Source organism: Hippocampus zosterae, chromosome 1 (genome assembly GCF_025434085.1).
Source record: "Hippocampus zosterae strain Florida chromosome 1, ASM2543408v3, whole genome shotgun sequence".
Taxonomy (NCBI): Eukaryota; Metazoa; Chordata; class Actinopteri; order Syngnathiformes; family Syngnathidae; genus Hippocampus; species Hippocampus zosterae.
The window spans coordinates 3,897,335-3,911,453 of record NC_067451.1 but is presented as its reverse complement, the minus strand read 5'-3'; the positions used below and the strand labels follow the sequence as shown (position 1 = coordinate 3,911,453).

Genomic DNA, 14,119 nt, shown 5'->3' with positions numbered 1-14,119 from the left:
GCCCATTTGAATTGGCCCGAGAGGAGCCGCGTCCTGCATGAAGTGGCAGAGGGTGGACGTCATCTCGTTTGCACAGGCCGCCTTTACACAGGCAAAGGTCCAGCACCCCGGTAGCCAGTGGCAGATTATGCCCACAGGCGGTAGGGGGCTGGGTGATGAAGGGAGGAGGTGGGAGGGGGATGCATGAAATTGGAAAAAAGTATGTTTGGTAAATTTGCACTCCAAGCTCATTAGTCCTCAGGCTTTTCCCAAGGCGGCGCTATCAAACTCTCTATGTGGTACCACTGAACTTTGCGACATTTTCATGCCAAAAAAAGTGAAAGCCTCCCTCTTGCCCTATATTCCTGGATCCCACTTCACACCTTTTCTCTGCATCCCTTTCCTCATTTCAACTCGCTCCTCTCCAAACTGGCAGAGATTAAAAAAAAAAAAAAAAACGAGTCCCCTCCCCGGACTGCAGGTGGGCTTGTGAGCCCCTAAAGTCCTTCTTGAAAGCCCCTTCAGTCAGTGTTTGATCAACAAAGCCCCGCTGTATTTGCTGGAGATTGCATCTGCCAGTTTCCCTGGCATCCTCACAGCAGGCCTTGTGGATGTGTACCCTTGTCGAGCTCTGCTGCTGGGTCCTCGTCTATTTCTGCCTTCCGCTGAGAAGACCAGCTTGAACTGAGCTCGTTTTTTTTGCCCGCTTGGAACGTCTCACTGGAGGTCGCTCGGCCTCATCCCGCTCGGTGCCCGCCCATCCATCTCACCGTTATCACTGCTGTCACATGTGATGCCCCCTCATGCCATCATTGGCCCGCTCATTCATCTCCCCTCCTGATCGCGTTGTCCCGAACCTCACCTTTGCCTCGTTTGCGCAACACCATGATTCATATTGCTCTGTCCCCCATTGGTAGCCTGTCAGAATCAGAATCATCTTTATTGGCCAAGTATGTAGAACACAGGGCGGCCCGGTAGTCCAGTGGTTAGCACGTCGGCTTCACAGTGCAGAGGTACCGGGTTCGATTCCAGCTCTGGCCTCCCTGTGTGGAGTTTGCATGTTCTCCCCGGGCCTGCGTGGGTTTTCTCCGGGTGCTCCGGTTTCCCCCCCACATTCCTAAAACATGCATGGCAGGCTGATTGAACACTCTAAATTGTCCCTAGGTGTGAGTGTGAGTGCGAATGGTTGCTCGTTTCTGTGTGCCCTGCGATTGGCTGGCAACCGATTCAGGGTGTCCCCCGCCTACTGCCCGGAGACGGCTGGCAGCCCCCGCGACCCTAGTGAGGATCAAGCGGTTAGGAAGATGAATGAAATGAATGAATGAATGAATGTAGAACACACAAGGAATTTGTCTCCGGTATAACACGCTGCACTAGTATCATCGTAAACAACAAAATCATTGAACCATTTTAGAGTAACCAGTAGTTTTGTAGTACCATTTTGTGGTGCAAGAAGAGTGACTACGTCAGTGACTGTTGAAGGAGTTAATGGCTAGAGGGAAGAAGCTGTTTAAGTGTCTACTGGATTTGGTGCGCATGGATCTGTAGCGTCTGCCTGAAGGGAGTGGCTGAAAAAGGTGGTGGGCAGGGTGCGAGGGATCCAGGAGGATTTTCCGTGCCCTTGTCTTGATTCTTGCAGTGTGCAAGTTCTCAAGAGTGGGTAGGGCGGTGCCAACGATTTTTTCTGCCGTCCTAACTGTCCGTTGAAGTCGGATTTTGTCCTTTTTTGTGGCGGCCCCAAACCAAAACCGTGATGGAAGAACACAGGATTGATTCGATGACTGCCGTGTAGAACTGTCGTAGCAATGCGCCCCAACCACCAAACTCGCCTCCATGTCAACTACAGACGCTTGAACAAGCTTTAGATCGAATTGGATTGCGTGACAGCAATCTGCATCCACAATATTCCTTCGACTGGGCAGCTGTATCACACGAGTGAAAAAAATATAAGACTCGGCCCATTAAAAGGTAAGGGCCGGCCGGTCAAGATCCACCACACCAAACCTATCCAAGCATGCCTTTAAACGCCTTGCGTTTTGGGCCGTCTCTAAAACCATACACACAAATAATTGTGTTAATGACTTACTCAGCATGATTCCAATGCAATATGCTTGCATACAGCTTGAGGAAATGCATCCCAATTACGGGAAAACGCGGTTTGCTCCGGTTTCCCCCCCACATTCCTAAAACATGCATGGCAAGCTGATTGAACACTCTAAATTCTCCCTAGGTGTGAGTGTGAGCGTGAATGGTTGTTCGTCTCTGTGTGCCCTGCGATTGGCTGGCAACCGATTCAGGGTGTCCCCCGCCTACTGCCCGAAGACAGCTGGGATAGGCTCCAGCACCCCCCGCGACCCTAGTGAGGATCAAGCGGTTCGGAAGATGAATGAATGAATAATTTCACAGGTTTAGATTATACAGTGATGACAATAATAATGACCATCATAATAATAATAATCCACTACTTTTGGGTCAACGGGCATTTTTATTTTTTTGGTCTTTTGGCATGTCATTTCAAAATACGTAAAGCCCCTACAGAGTGATTTTGTTTTTTTCTCCCAGATTAGCAACTATCCAGTGCACTTGCGACACGCGTTTGGCTAACTAGCTATAGCTACACTCTAATCTTCCCTTCAAATAGTCCACTGGCATAACCGCTTTACAGTGCTTCGTTGTTGGCCACGAGTGCACGCAGGTCACAGAGAGGTCACACTAGTAGCACCCGCACAAATAAGAGAGAGCAGGTAGGATACCGTTTTGCGTAACCGGGAGAAAGGAACCAAGATCTCTCGCTCACAGATGGAAAAATCCACCCTTGCGTTGATATCCAAAGACTCTTCCGCGCTAGTACCTTTTCTTTTCGGTCTTCCTGCTCTTCTCAAGTGTCGCACAATCCAGTCCATTCTCCTCGATGTGCGCGTGTGTAAAAGAGAGAGGGGAAAAAAAATCTGCGTGATATTTAATCCCACAGGCATTCAGTGTATGGTGTTTGAGTGGCAGTCGTGTGAGCAGCATTAAGAAAACAAAACGGAATCGGTAAGCCCGCCTCCGCATCACTCTTCTTTTTTTTTTTTTGTCTCCTCTCTCATTTTGTCCTTAATTTAGCCGTGAGTAATCTCTGCGTTGCTCTCGTGTGCAGAGTGCGTGAGCGGCCTGTGCTTTCCATGGCGAGCCCTTCAGATGCTCAGCTCGATCCAACTCAGGCTTGCCTTTGTGTGTAAAAAGTGCGCTGCACAACTATTCTCAATGTACAACATATTCATAGTGTATTGCCAGGAGAGATTTTTTCTGCGTTGAAGGAATGCGATGAATTCATCCAGACGTACATGTGACGGACTCATCATTCACATGAATAAACGATGACGCTGTCGCAGCCTCATCTGGATGTAGGCCGCTTAGCTGAATTGTGTTCAGGGCTGATGATCATCATCATCATCATGCCGTTCATGCGTGCGCAAGTTAAAAGTGATTAAATGTCAACTTTGAATCGGCTTGAAGTGCTTTCTATTGACACGCTTTATTGATGGCTTTCACATCGAGTCGGCGCGTATCCCTCCATCATCGTGACAGGTAATACGGTCCACTCATTTTATCGCGGGGATCGAGGCCCCGCTCACCAGGAATAGGTGAAAACCTGCAATATACATTTATATATGAAAAAAAAAAATCCTCGTCTCACCCCCCCCCCCCCCCACCCCCCATGGGTGGTGTCCATCCCTCATTCAGCTCGGCTCCTCTACCAGAGGCCAGGAAGCTTGAGGGTTCTGCGCAGTATCCTTGCTGTTCCCAGCAGTGCACATTTTAGCATTACAATACGGTATATATGGATATATGTGTTTGTATGTATGGATATATGCATGTGTTTGTGTATATATATATGTATGTGTGTATTTATGTATATTATGTATATATGTGTGTGTATGTTCAGGATTTCAAGCAAAAAACATTTTCTGTACAACGGAGTGCAATTACAGAAGTCATTCATTGAAGGTGTGCCTTATACTCCGGAGCGCCTTATACTACGGAAAATAATATATGTGTAAAAATAGAGTGAATTTTTATTCAAATGACCCAACTTTGAGAATTTACGTGTTCACGCTTACAAAAATAAAGATATGAACTACAGACCCCCCCCCCCCAAAAAAAAAATTGTTCAATTTTGAACAAGCTAATATCGGCCAATTACATCGGAATCATGAAACAAATTGAACTGATGTCAAAGCATTCATTCATTCATTCATCTTCCGAACCGCTTGATCCTCACTAGGGTCGCGGGGGGTGCTGGAGCCGATCCCAGCCGTCTTCGGGCAGTAGGCGGGGGACACACTGAATCGGTTGCCAGCCAATCGCAGGGCACACAGAAACGAACAACCATTCGCACCCTTACACACACACCTAGGGACAATTTTGAGTGTTCAATCAGCCTGCCATGCATGTTTTTGGAATGTGGGAGGAAACCGGAGCACCCGGAGAAAACCCACGCAGACCCGGGGGAGAACATGCAAACTCCACACAGGGAGGCCGGAGCCGGAATCGAACCCGGTACCTCTGCACTGTGAAGCCAACGTGCTAACCACTGGACTACCGGGCCGCCTATGTCAAAGCAAAATGGAGTAAAAAATGAAGTATTATTGCGGGTTCTCAATGCACCCATTACGGTGCACATCTCCGTGGACTCATCCTACTTCGCATGTCTACAGTGGGCTCGAGAGCGTGCAAACACATGCATTGCGAAGTCGCGGCCGCACATTAGGTGCGCACGCCATCTAATTTGTCTCAAATGACCGCAGTCCTTCTCCATCAGAGCCACAAATGCTGATGGAGCGTCGGGAAGATGGAGAGATACGTAGCATTCATTTACCAAAGAAAAGAAAAAGGCCTCGAAAAATGAGTCGGGTGTGAAAGCAGGAGAGGAAGGAAGAAGCGTGAGATGAATTGTAAAGAGGAGGTGAGTGACCGCAGGCTACGGTGGGAATATCATCATGAATAAGCGGGACAACGGTTTCGCTCTGCGTCGGTTCGATATGTTTCAGCGGATTTGAAGTTGCGGCATTAGTCCATGTCACACCTTCTCGTCTCCTCCCAACCTTTTGTCACCTTTTGCACATTTCCCCTGCATTGTACCGTCCTTGGCGGCCCGGTAGTCCAGTGGTTAGCACGTGAGCTTCACAGTGCAGAGGTACCGGGTTCGATTCCAGCTCCGGCCTCCCTGTGTGGAGTTTGCATGTTCTCCCCGGGCCTGCGTGGGTTTTCTCCGGGTGCTCCTGTTTCCTCCCACATTCCAAAAATAAGCATGGCAGGCTGATTGAACACTCTAAATTGTCCCTAGGTGTGAGTGTGAGTGCGAATGGTTGTTCGTTTCTGTGTGCCCTGCGATTGGCTGGCAACCGATTCAGGGTGTCCCCCGCCTACTGCCCGAAGACAGCTGGGATAGGCTCCAGTACCCCCCGCGACCCTAGTGAGGATCAAGCGGCTCGGTAGATGAATGAATGAATGAATGAATAAATAATGATGCGGCGGCCCGGTTGTCCAGTGGTTAGCACGTCGGCTTCACGGTGCAGAGGACCCGGGTTCGATTCCAGCTCCGGCCTCCCTGTGTGGAGTTTGCATGTTCTCCCCGGGCCTGCGTGGATTTTCTCCGGGTGCTCCGGTTTCCTCCCACATTCCAAAAATATGCATGGCAGGCTGATTGAACACTCTAAATTGTCCCGAGGTGTGAGTGTGAGCGTGGATGGTTGTTCGTCTATGTGTGCCCTGCGATTGGCTGGCAACCGATTCAGGGTGTCCCCCGCCTACTGCCCGCAGACAGCTGGGATAGGCTCCAGCACCCCCCCGCGACCCTAGTGAGGATCAAGCGGTTAGGAAGATGAATGAATGAATGAATTGTACCGTCCTTCCAAGTGTCGATTCAAGCGGCCGCCATTCCCGCCGTCGTCCCGCTCGTCTCACTCATTCCCTCTTAACCCTTCCCCGTGCTCGCTGCTCCCTTTCTCTCCGATCTTATTTATTCATGTCGTTCATGGATAATTGAATGTGTTTTCCCGCTGCCGTCTCGGCCTTGTCTTGGCCCCTTCTTTAATCCTCGGCGTCACGCCGCGCACGGCCTTGGCGCGCCGTCGCTCTCGCCTTTGCTGCGTGTTTGTTTTTGCATTTCCGTGTTGTTGACAAGCCGGTACGCGGCTGCATCGGGCTTGATCATGATGACGACGACTGTAGCAGGGTTTGAGTCTCTCCTGTGGCGAATGGTAATTGTCCAAATCAGCCTTTACGTGCACGGATTGTCCTTCTGTAAGCACATCCGTACGCCGCTGAGCACGGCGCATTCGTGTGCTTTTTGTGCGGCCGCGAAATACATTTCAGGTGATTGTAATTGTGCAGTGGCGCGGCCCGGCGACTGATTAAGGAGCGAGCTGATGAATGACTGGAAAGGCTCGAATTGTGTGTGCGTGCGTGCGTGCGCTATGTATGATAATGACACAGATGCTTGTCACGATGATGCGCTCGCACGTCATTGTTTTGGATAAGGTGTTTTTGTTTGCGTCGCTTGGCGAGCATTTATACGCCTTTTTAAATTGCCGTTCGCCTCGTTTCGCTGGTCCGCTACCATGCACTTTTTGGAATGTACATCAATAAAGCGCAGCAGTTCATTCGGTGTGATTACCGTTTTAACCGAGAATGATCCGGTATTACCCTGCTGTCGAAGTTCTTCGTGACCGCCCTTGCTTTGTCATACTTTTTAAAAAAGCTGGTTTAAAGTGACGGCACCGTCTCCGAAATCGTTTCACATTGAACTGAATGGAAATTGAACTAATCTTATCCAGCGCTTCCTAAAAAGACAACAAAATTGCGTATTTTAATGCGGGTAAAATCGAACTACCTCGTGTTATGCTTTGCGTAAAAAAGTAATCACAATTTTACAGTTTTTGTCACACGTGCCATTCTTTTTGGTGTGCTCACCTTGGTCACATGGGGCCAGCATCAGACGCATTTACTGTTCGTTGGGGCGTCGTAACTCTTTTAAGATCAATTAGTCGTTCTTTACAGAGGGTAAAGATGACTTTGAGTACTCATGTTGTCTTTCTACATGTGTTGGTTGACTGTTTGTATTCAACTTGTAGCTTCAGCGCTACATAGATACTACTTAGCGTTAGCGTTATGCTAACAGATGGCAAAGCTATGCTCTTTTATATATTCATTCATTCATTCATCTTCCGTACCGCTTGATCCTCACTAGGGTGGCGGGGGGTGCTGGAGCCTATCCCAGCTGTCTCCGGGCAGTAGGCGGGGGACACCCTGAATCAGTTGCCAGCCAATCACAGGGCACACAGAGACGAACAACCATCCACGCTCACACTCACACCTAGGGATAATTTAGAGCGTTCAATCAGCCTGCCATGCATATTTTTGGAATGTGGGAGGAAATCGGAGTACCCGGAGAAAACCCACGCAGGCCCGGGGAGGACATGCAAACTCCACACAGGGAGGCCGGAGCTGGAATCGAACCCGGTACCTCTGCACTGTGAAGCCGACGTGCTAACCACTGGACTACCGGGCCGCCCTCTTTTATATACACAAAGTATAATTCTCTTTGTTTGATGTTTATTTTGACATGTACAGCACTTTGTATACAGCAGTGGGTGTTTTAAAGTGCTCTATAAATACAGTTGAGTTATGTTTAGCTTGCCGGTTAAATTTCAACTGGGAGTGGAAACCATAGATGGTATACAAATACTGCGAGTCCACATCAAGAGTATTGCTTTTAAAAGCCGCTGCTCTCACAGGAACGGAGCAGAGCTTCCCAACAACATCCAAGTTAAGTCGGTGTCGTCGTGACTTTTGGCTTGTGCCTTTGGGGCTTTGCTCAGCGAGTCCCCCGCATGATATCTTTGGCCCAATTTTCAGACGCTGGATGGCCTTCCTTACACAACCCAACATTAAAAAAACAAACAAATAAAAAAATTGGACGGCCGGGTAACAACATCAAGGTTGCGTAATTTATTAAAAACAAAAATGAAGTGACACAAGATTCACAACAAGCGTCAAGTCATGCCGCAGCAGACCTGCTTTTACAACCCAAGGCTGGCATGAATTAAAACCCCTCATTTACATAAATTACCATGACCTAAATGATAAATTAGACTGAAATTTCCATACATTTTACCCGGTAATCCCCTTTTGGAGTCCTCCTAAACCGATTCCGCCCTCTTGGGGATTCTGAGCAGAGCGCGATCAAAGGTTAGACTCCAACATGGGGATTGAGCATGGCAAGCATTGAAAGGTCCCGACACACACACACACACACACACACACATTCGCGTACGTGCACCCTTTTTGCCTTTCCGTATTCCAATGTCTGCCGCCACTCAGGGGACTATCAATAATGAAGAAGTCACTTTTTCCTGAGCTGGGATCCCACATTCCTAAAGCACGCTTCGTTTGCTCAACAGTGATTCGTTCGGAGCGATACGACGTGCGGCCATAGTCCTTGGGACGTCTGATGTCGCGGCAAGAAATGACAACTTGAGTATCTTCAGCCACTTACCTGTGCCTCCGTCGCGACCCTGATTTGACCCGCATAAAGCCGCATCATTGGCACCGATTTGCTCGCATGTGCTCGCCACATGTGGGGATTGCGCGTGACATCTGCCCAAGATGATTCTTCTTAGCGAAATCACGTCAGGCTTATTCGTCGTGCTTGAAATGGATTTGAATGACTTGGATGTGGCGGCCCGGTAGTCCAGTGGTTAGCACGTAGACTTCACAGTGCAGAGGTACCGGGTTCAATTCCAGCTCCGGCCTCCCTGTGTGGAGTTTGCATGTTCTCGCCGGGCCTGCGTGGGTTTTCTCCGGGTGCTCCGGTTTCCTCCCACATTCCAAAAAACATGCATGGCAGGCTGATTGGACGCTCTAAATTGTCCCTAGGTGTGAATGTGAGCGTGGATGGTTGTTCGTATCTGTGTGCCCTGCGATTGGCTGGCAACTAATTCAGGGTGTCCCCCGCCTACTGCCCGAAGACGGCTGCGATAGGCTCCAGCACCCCCGTGACCCTGGTGTGGATTAAGCGGTTCGGAAAATGGATGGATGGGTTTTCATATATAGGGCGCACCGCATTATAAGGCGCACAGAATACAAGTTACAAGAGTGGCTGCAGTTATGTTATGCATCCACTCGATGGGAATACAATACAGCTTTATTTATATCGGGCTTTCACAACCGCTGCAACTGTAACAAAGCGCTTTACAGAATCTTTCAAATACTACGTCCAAGGGTACTCCGGTTTCCTCCCACGTTCCAAAAACCGAATGATTGATCATTCTAAATTGTCCCTAGGTGTGAGTGTGAGTGCGACTGGTTGTTCGTTCGTGTGCCCTGCGATTGGCTGGCTACCGATTCGGGGTGTCCCCCGCCTACTGCCCGAAGACAGCTGGGATAGGCTCCAGTACCCCCGCGACCCTCGTGAGGATGAAGCGGTTTGGAAGATGAATGAATGACTTGGATGTTGACATCATTTGCGTTTTCTGTACATCGTGTCTTTCCGTGGACGTCGCTCGCAAGAGAGACAGCGGGCCTCCGTCGCCCTATGCGTTGTCACGCGTTTGGAAGAGAAGTCGGTCGAGGGAGCTAATGTGGCGTGATGCCGAGTTTTAGTTGATGTGCTCCTATTAATCAAGGGCGCACAGCCACCATGATATTAATTAGGCAATTAAGCAGCCCCAATCAGTCAGTGTTATCGCGTGACCCAACTTTTCAAAACTTCTCCAATCACATCTACTGTTTGCGTCACGTCTATAGAGTGGAAGCTTTCAACTCTCAAATCGCATAAAGAGAAAATGAATTGGAGGGGGAGATGCTATGAGGCCAAAGGTGTTTCCTGTCGAGACTGAACCCGAGCGCTCATGAATTTTCCCATCGCCGGCGTGCGCCGGAGAGACGTCCGGCGTTTATGGAGATGATCTGAATTAAATACCGCGCACAGATTTGACTCGTGCACGAACCGAATGTCAAATAAAAACGATGTTCAGCCTGTGTGTGTTGATACAGTGAATACACGGATTACCTTGGCAAATAGACTTGACTTTCCTGCCCATGTTGCATGTGTGCATTTCTTTCCAAGATGGCGCCCGAGTAGGCAGCCTTCGGCAAGTGCTCTTCAAGAGCCTTGCTTTTTTGTTCTTTTTTGCTGTTTTTGTCTTTTGTTTTGTCACTTGTTGTTTGTTGTTTCATTGTGTGGACCTGATATGGACTGTTTTCAGCGCTTTTTGGCCACGACATTCGTCAAAGGAGCAGTATCTGTGCTTGGTGGTTGCGCCTTCTCTGCAGCACGCCTGTACCAGCACAGATTTTGATTGGGAGGAATGTCGGCGCCATTGACTGTCGGTGCTGGACAGACCTGGGGCGCTTGTGTTTTTTGCGCCAGTAATGGGCAGCATTTTTCACAACCTCGTTTTGTTCAGTGGAGATGTCGGCGCTGTTGGACAGTCGGCGTTGGTGCGGCTGGATGGATGGTTGGCGATGCGTTGGCGAAGAGCGCCGATGCGTATTTGGAACCGTGAGTCGCCGCTTGGAATTGAAATGGATTTCCATGGGACAGGAGAAGTGAACCAATCTCTTTTTTCGTTAATGGATGCTACAGCTTCTTGTTGACTTTGAAACTTAGCTTGTAGCCGACGTGTGCACATTTTGAGCATGACGTCTCTGATCCACGGGTTAAAGGACACTTTGATTCTCTCCTCTTTCATCTCAAACTGCTTCAAACAACAAAGCGTGTGACGGAAAAGTGGTTAGGACTGCACGACTGTCCGTGTTTTATGTTATGTGTTGTGTTTATTTTTTTACTTTATGTTAACTGTTTTGTAAAGCGCTTTGTTACAGCTGCCGCTGTTGTGAAAGCGCTATATAAATCAGCATGTATTGTATTGTATTGTGTGACTGGCAAGCTAAAGATGATTTCGTTGTTGTCGGGTTTTTTTTTTCTAGCCGAGAAGATGAAGCAAAACGAACGTCATGTGTTGGAGGGAACCATCGTTTCTCGCAGGCGTACCTTAAAGATCAAGTGTGAAGTAACCAACCAACCATCTGAGTAATACTTGCGGCGAAAACAATTTCAGACATACTTTTGTTTTCATTCCCGCACCTCATGAAAATTTCAAGTTACAAACAGCCCCCATGGAACACATTATGCTCCTAACTTGAAGTCCCACTGTGTTCCTTCGCAAATTTTCTTTGGCACTTATTTCAAGCATTTTATTTGTCACTCCCCGGTGGGTGCTTCGTTTAAAAGTGACATCTAAAACTAAAGAAATTAAACCGCTCTGGATTGAAACCCAAAAATGTGGAACCAAGCTATATTTCGTCTCACAACAGTTTGCTAGCCTAACGCTAACGACTACTGCCGGAGACAAGCTAACAGAAATGAGCATGGCAATAATTAAAAGTTCCATGTATTGACTTGTTTTGCTTTATATTCCCCCCCCAAAAAGGACGCCTTTTCATTGTTTGCGGTGCTTAGCGTAAAATGTGCAGTGCGGCTACTCCGTGGAAGATATATTTGTAGCTTTGAGTATGCTAATCGCAGCTGTACCTCATCCAATGTGGCGGCGACTTGTTGGTGCGTAAATGTAGCACGGCAGGACGCATTAATGATTCATCCGGTCCCTGAAATGACGCTTTCGCGTGGTGTGCTATCCGTACATTGGCGTCGCGGTGCGTGTGCGTGTGTGCCGTTGACCTCGCATGTTGTCTTTAATGCAAATAGGCATCTCTCCTCCTCTTCACTTCTTCCTCGTCTCATCCGCCGCTGCCTTCTGGACGCCAGGCTTATTTTGTTTTCCCCTCCTCACTCCCCCATCTGCTTCATAACAAGGGAAGCAAGAATTAATTAGGGGGCTGATTTCCAGGCGGGAGAAAATGACGGAGTGCGTGAGCCGAAAAGGAGACGGAATCGCATCAGATAGTTGGGTGCGTCTTCACAATACACTACGTCTTTATTTATGTAGCGCTTTCACAGCTTGCAGCTGCAACGCGGCGCTTTGCAGAGCAATTAACAATATATAGCAGAACACAAAACGTGCACGGTCATACAATTGTGACATACGCCTTGTTGTTTGAAGCAATTATCGATGAAATAGGAGAGACTCAGTCTCTTTTCACCAGTGGATCAGAGACGTCACCCTCAAAATGTGCATGATGTCCCACACGTCGGCTACAAGCTCAGTATGAAAGTAAACAAGAAGCTCTAGCATCCATTGACAAAAGAAAAAAAAAGAGTGGTTCCCTTCTCATGTCCCGTGTAAATCCGCTTCAATTCCAAGCTGCGGCTCCCAGTTCTACATACGCGCCGACGCTCCTCTCTCCTCAACCTCGGCTCCGGCAGCCGTCCATCCAGCCGCACCAACACAAACTGTCTAACAGCGCCGACATCTCCGCCGAACAAAACGGGGCTGTGAAAAATGCCGGGCGATGACCTACGTCGCCCCCCGGTCGTTCGAAAGTGAGTCGCGTTCAGATCCCTGAAACCCGAGGCGCGTCATATTTGCCGTCTTTGCTGAATATGTTTTTCAGAGTCTGCGATCCATTCCAGTGCACGCTTTGTTTGCATTGGCTTCCTCCCTAAATTGATGTCGGAATGCCACCCTCATGCCTCAGTGATTCCAATTTCTTATTCCCCCCCCCGCCCTCTCCATCGTACGCGGCTCACCTCCATCTCGATCGCTTTCCTTTTGTTTGCCGTCGAAAAGCATCTCATGAAAATTCATACAAGAGCCTCGACGCCTTCGTCGCCACCTGTTTGTCGCTCCTCCTCCTCCTCTTCTTCTTCTTCCACCCGTTTGCGTTTACTCGTCCCTCCTTTTAACGGAAAACCTTTCGCAGAGCCGCTGTGTCGAGCCAGTACCAATCATGTGACCCTCACGTGTAACAAAATCAGCAACTGTTAAGCAGTCGATTGTGTACGCTTGAGCTTTAGCATTTAGCATTTAGCGCCACTTGCACCACGCGTTCCGTCCCTCTAATCAGTTGGACATCCATCAGCATCTCCTCCTCCTCCTTTCCACCCACGACCTGCTTCCTTTCATTCAGTGTCTTCCCCCTTTTGAGTGGGGCCAAATCCAATCCTTTTCCGCACTCCCACTTTCTCCACTTTGAAAGCAGCTGTTTATCCTCTTCCACACTCCCACTGCCTCATCTCTCCCCACTCCTCGCCTTCAGTGGGAAATGTCGAGCTTTCATCTTGTTTGTTTGCTTTTTTCCTTCCTCTTTCTCTGCTTCTCTCTTCTCTCTCTCTCTTTTGCTCTGTTTCTTCCTCGCTCTCCTTTGTCAGCGTGCATTGAAGCACGGTGGCACGCTGCTTTACCTGCCGACTGCTTCTCAATCATATTTTCTTCTTTGATGTGCCCCTTTTAGCTCCGGGCCTTGCAGTGTGAACTCCCTCACTGGCTCACGGCGATGAGTGCGGTGACTTTGGGTGATCGGTGGCTGTGATCATAAGGCTATTGTACTGTTGTAATGTAGTGAGGCTTCGGGGTTTTATCATTATTTTTTTTTTTTGCGGGTGTATGTGTAAGTTAAGATAAGAAATTGAACGGTGTTTGTTTGTTTTTTTCTTCTTTCTTCTTTCTAGCCACATTCTTGTTGCTGGAGGCTGTAAATTTCCCCAGTGTGGGACAAATAAAGGATATCTTATCTTATCTTATCTTAAAACTTTTATTTGTCTCACATCGGAGAAATTCAAAATTTGGAGGGAGAAAGTAGACATTTTTTTTGCACAAATAATAAAAAAAAGAACTGTACATGTTACAGAATGGGGCGGCCCGGTAGTCCAGTGGTTAGCACGTCGGCTTCACAGTGCAGTGGTACCGGGTTCGATTCCAGCTCCGGCCTCCCTGTGTGGAGTTTGCATGTTCTCCCCGGGCCTGCGTGGGTTTTCTCCGGGTGCTCCGGGTTCCTCCCACATTCCAAAAATATGCATGGCAGGCTGATTGAACACTCTAAATTGTCCCTAGGTGTGAGTGTGAGCGTGGATGGTTGTTTGTCTATGTGTGCCCTGCGATTGGCTGGCAACCGATTCAGGGTGTCCCCCGCCTACTGCCCGAAGACAGCTGGGATAGGCTCCAGCACCCCCCGCGACCCTAGTGAGGATCAA

General features: G+C 48.7%; 1 protein-coding gene across 1 annotated transcript in view; it reads left to right on the top strand.

Annotated features, from left to right (window-relative positions):
* LOC127598522 (pyruvate carboxylase, mitochondrial-like) overlaps positions 1-14,119 on the top strand; it is a 177,716-nt gene that overhangs the window by 35,501 nt on the left and 128,096 nt on the right. The gene's annotated exons all lie outside the window — the stretch shown is intronic.